We start from the raw sequence: 5042 nt of genomic DNA, 5'->3' as shown, positions 1-5042 counted from the left end.
GCGGTTCTTCGCCAACAGATAATTAAGAAGATAAGAGAAAGGGATTAGTGCTTATGTTGAACCGAAATAGATGAATGATCTTGGAAATGGAATGGTGACACAAAATACGTTTTTTTAGGTGGTTCAAAGGTTAAAATCATTCTACTCCACCAGTCAATATTATTGCTATATGCTTGGTATTCTTTTACAGGGTATTTTTTACATAATAGAATCCAACCCTTTGTAACTCCCAGAGTCTCCATATTTATAGGAGAAGGCACCTGGGAGTTGGTAAGAAGGTCATCCTGTGACCTTCTTACCTATCATGTCAACTCTGTGACATTCATGATTAATTCCTAAACCTGACACATAAGTGTGGTCAAATCAATAGGTAAGGGGATAATGGGCCGCACGGCCCAACCCAGTCGTGGGTGTCTGAATACGCACGTTCATACTGCGTGTCCGAGAAGTCAGGAATATATCAGACATGTGATGTCTGATATATACACGTTTACCTTGCGTGGTTGACTTTATATAAGGTCACAGCCTCCAACCCTAGCTCGTACCACGAGTTGGATGCTTCCCTCGACCTGCGGCCTTCAGAGTCCAGACTCAATCCTTAAGCAATCTTGGAGAACCCTTAGGTTACCTCGAGCTAAGGAGGTAAGACCATACGATGCAGCTCCGGTCTTGGGGATGTCCATGTGGTAGTCAAGATTAGGCCGTATCCCAGCTCGCTAACAACCCGTGGGAAAATCAAGGCGTACATCTGCCCCCTAAGCCTCTGCTCGTGGTACATGACGTCGTGTAGGGCCATAGTAGGGGCTTTTAGGCTTCCCCATGGACTCTTCATATCCCACATTCTACGCAGGCGCAGAATACGTGGAACATCTTGGTTGGTGACGGTACGTCTTCCGAGAACCGCATTTAATGGCCTAGCCTATACTCAGCCGTCGTTTCGTCTTTTGAGTGGAGGGCCTTGGATCCCACATCAGGGCAATCCAATGGTCCTCCTCACGTGGCCCTTCACGTATATAAAAGGGGTGGCCACCTTATGCATGGGCCACCCGTTCATTTGAAAATTTCCAGAGTTTTCTCTTCTTCTTGCTCTCAAAAATCCCCCATTTTTCCTTCCGGTTACCATCTTCGGCGTCCCAGAAATTTAGGTGCAAGGGTTCCTTTGAAGCTTCGGAATCAACTACCCCGACGAAGTCCCTACCTAGGCGATCCCTTCATCCTCTTCTCAACCAACACATACTGTAAGTCTCCTGACTATACAAGTTTTGAAATAATTTTTCACTGTAGCTTAGGTAGATATTTACTGTAGCCACATGCAGGGTTTTGTTGGTTTTTTGTGGGAACGAAGGGTAAAAGCCTTTTAGGTTAGGGTATCATTTGTGGTAGGAAATCCTTTGAGAACACGGTTTATAGGGTGCGTTTTCTGGGGAAATTTTCTTGGTAGGACTTTTGGTAGGCTTGTTCAAAATATCCAGTATTTTGGGTGCAAAACCGGGTAGCTTAGGGGACACGCTTCATAGGCGGTTTTGCCTCTCTTGCCTACTGGAACTTTCCCTCCAAGGCAAAATTCTACCCTGACCCTCCTGACACACGAATTCCGAGTAATTGGGGATTTTTTTGGGAGCATAGGCGCGTGTTCATAGAACCGCGTGGTCTCACTCTCCACGGGCTGGGCTTACCTCAGCTTGTGTCAAGGAAACACAGATTTTTCTCCATTTTTAGGTCGCCTTCTTCTAAAATTTCTTCTTTTTGTTTGCTAGGCGACCAGATGGGACCCAAGAAGAATGCTCCCAAGAAGTCTGTAGGCAGCTCGTCATCCCAACAAAACAAGGGAAATGAGGTGATGGCTGAATCCCCGATTCCCAACTTCGGGCCAGCAGTGGAACAGGAGCTCGAGGTGGCTCCCGACGCGTTCTTTGAGGTGGAGAGGAACGTCTCAAAGATTACTGACCAGGCGAGGGTAAAAAGAATATTCCTCTCCCACAACATTGAGTTGGGGAGAGGATCCGTGATTGCCCGACCTCCTGCAGAAGGCGAGCAGAGCTGCGCGCCGCTTGATGAGGCGTTCTCGGCTTGGAGCGACGAACATTTCAAGGCGGGGGCCTTCCTCCCGCTGGATCAGTACTTCGTTGATTTCCTCAATTACGTGAGGTTGGCCCCATTCCAGCTCCCCCCCAACTCTTATCGTTTGTTGGCCGGGTTAAGATACTTGTTCTTGAAACAGGAGTGGGAGGTCCCCACTCCTGCGGACATTCTTTATTTCTTTTGCCTCAAGGCCAGCCCGGAGCAGCGGGGGCGAGGTGATGGGTTTTATTACTTAACCCAGTTCCCCAACACGGCCGCGGTCATCGAGCTGCCCAGCCACCCCAATGACTTTAAAGATCAATTCTTTATGTCGACGGGGTTCTGAAACTGCGAGCTGCACTACTTCAACTGTCCTCGTAAGTGCCTTTCAATCTTAGCTCGTAAGTTAAGTACCATTTAGCTCCTCCTGTATCCCTTTCTGACTTAGATTAATTCTGCAGCTATCTTTGCGAGGACAGAGAAGTCTGTGGTCGTCGGGAACCAGTACGAGACACTGGCGGGCTTGCCCCCCAGTGAAAAGGACTATCGTCAGTTCGTGACGGACGAGACGATGCTGGCCTATAAGCTGATCTCCCCAGGCCAGACTCTGAACCTGAGGAGGCTCCGGGCGCTTCCCCCAGCTCGCAATACCAGACCTATCATCGTGGAGGAGGTCGCGGGGGATGAAGATGAGGAGGACGAGGAGGAAGAGGTGCCTCTTGTGAGGACGAAGAAGTGGGCGTTGGAGGTCGCCCAAAGAACGGACGAGGAGAGGATCCGGTCCGGAGCAACTGCGGGTCCTTCTGGCCAAGGTAACCCATACATGTTTAGGAGCTTAGATAGGGCCATTGCCGACCCCCGGCTAGCTAGGTACAATCCCAAACAGATCGTCAAACGCCATCGAAGTGACCCAGACTTAGATGAAACCCTGCTCCACTGCGTCGACCAGCTCGTGCTGGATTACGAAAGCAGCCGCCCTAGGGGGACCATAGTTGTAGATAATGTTGGAAAAAACTTATACAGGATCTTTATTTATTTTCATGTATATCTAATATTAAAAAAATTAATACGAGATAGCCTAAAACATGTTTCTAAAATTGAATTCAAAGAGAAACAAATAATATAATACTTACAGTATACGCAGCGGAATTAAGAGTCATTCCTTCAGTTTCTCTAACTCTTGTATCCTCTCTGTCGCAGAGTATTATCAAGAAACTGAACCGATCTTCTATTTTCTTCACGATCTTCCAATGTATCCTTAGAACCACCTAGACTAGTGTGGGCAATTCTCAACACATGAGATAGATATAGAGAGAAGAAGAGAAAATAACAAAGTGGCTTAGAAAAGGACTTGTGTTTAGAGAGAATATAAAACTATCAGAAAATCTGACTTATGACTTATCTGCCGTCGTTTAAAATCTTCTCTCTAAGCACTCCTTTTATAGACTCAATTAGGCCATTTAATTTAATTAAAAAATCAATAAAATAGCAGCCATTTTGAAGCCCTAGGTCGAAATTATCATGGGCTATAGGCCCGTGAAATTTCCCATTTGATTATAAGCCCATTGGACTTAAAATCAAGGCCTGTGTTATTTTCTATTGATTTAATTAATTAAATAACTATTTAAATCCTTTATCAAATTAATTATTTATAATTTGAACCTTGATTTAAATTTATTTATTAATTTAGATACCAATTTATCTTAATTAATAAATCTGCCATAATTTCTCTTTTCTTCTCAAAATTACACAACTCTGTGAAACTATCCAAAATTGACCTGGTCAACTTTGATAATTCTAATTGATGATTAAATCAATTAATTGAGACTATCTAGATGATTTTATCCAAGGTAAAATGGGGACCATGGGCCTATGAAATCAAGCTCCAATAAGTTATCATAAATCTAACAAATAAATTTACTAACTTATTAATTCCTCGTGACTCCACTATAGACTTGGAATTGCACTCTTGAATTCATAGAACGCTCTATAACAAATATAGATACGCTATTAATTATCCATTGTTACAACCATAATTGTCACTCAATCCTCTATAGACGGTCTACAATGAGATAGGACTAAAATACCGTTTTACCCCTCATTGTATTTTATCCTTAAAACACTTAGTTCCTTGTAAATGATATTTCAGTAAACTAATTTAATTACTGAAATGAGATCTCTATCATTTAACACCTTGAACCAAACTAAAAGGAAACCATCGTTTCACTTCTTCATCAGAAGCTATAGATGTTCATATCTATGATTAACACTCCCACTCAATTATACTACTGAGTTCCCAAGATGTAAGTATGGGCTAGTCCGTAGGGTAAGCTGGTAACGAACAAGTCAAAGAACTCAAATAATACAATCAGTTTGAATACTAACCACTCAGAATTGAGATTGAATTGACCTATGGTCAACTATATGATATGACTAGAATAGATAATAACGGTATGTTTACTTATCTTATCAACTGTCAATATCGGTCCTGTCCGATGTAACAAATACATCCGATCTTATCTACTTTGCTAATGTTCTGGAAAGAACATAACACTGTAATGTGTAAGTAGATCATATCGTAGATTGGCAAGTCAGTGTAAATCCGGTGCACTGACTAATCTTAGGACTAACTTATTTTTGAACATATAATCATATTTATATTCCACTGTGATTACGTCACTATAAATAAGATTAGCTATATGCTCAGGATTTAATAGAAGTTTATATTAAATAAATAATCATGAAAATAAAACATGTGAGCAAAGTGATTGACCAAGTCAAAAAATGATTTCTATTCTTTTATTGATAATAAAATGAGATTACAAAGAATTTGGGTTTTAATTAGGGCATAAAACCCCAACAGATAACACCCTAGCTTTTAGGTCGGTCCTATTCGAGGAGTATGGGACTAACCTTCGGTCATGGCCATCACTCCGGGAGGGTACCGTAGCTCTAGGACTTAGGCAATATGTAGAAGAGTC

The sequence above is a fragment of the Humulus lupulus genome, chromosome 4 (assembly GCF_963169125.1).
Source record: "Humulus lupulus chromosome 4, drHumLupu1.1, whole genome shotgun sequence".
NCBI lineage: Eukaryota > Viridiplantae > Streptophyta > Magnoliopsida > Rosales > Cannabaceae > Humulus > Humulus lupulus.
This window is presented reverse-complemented; position numbering follows the sequence as displayed.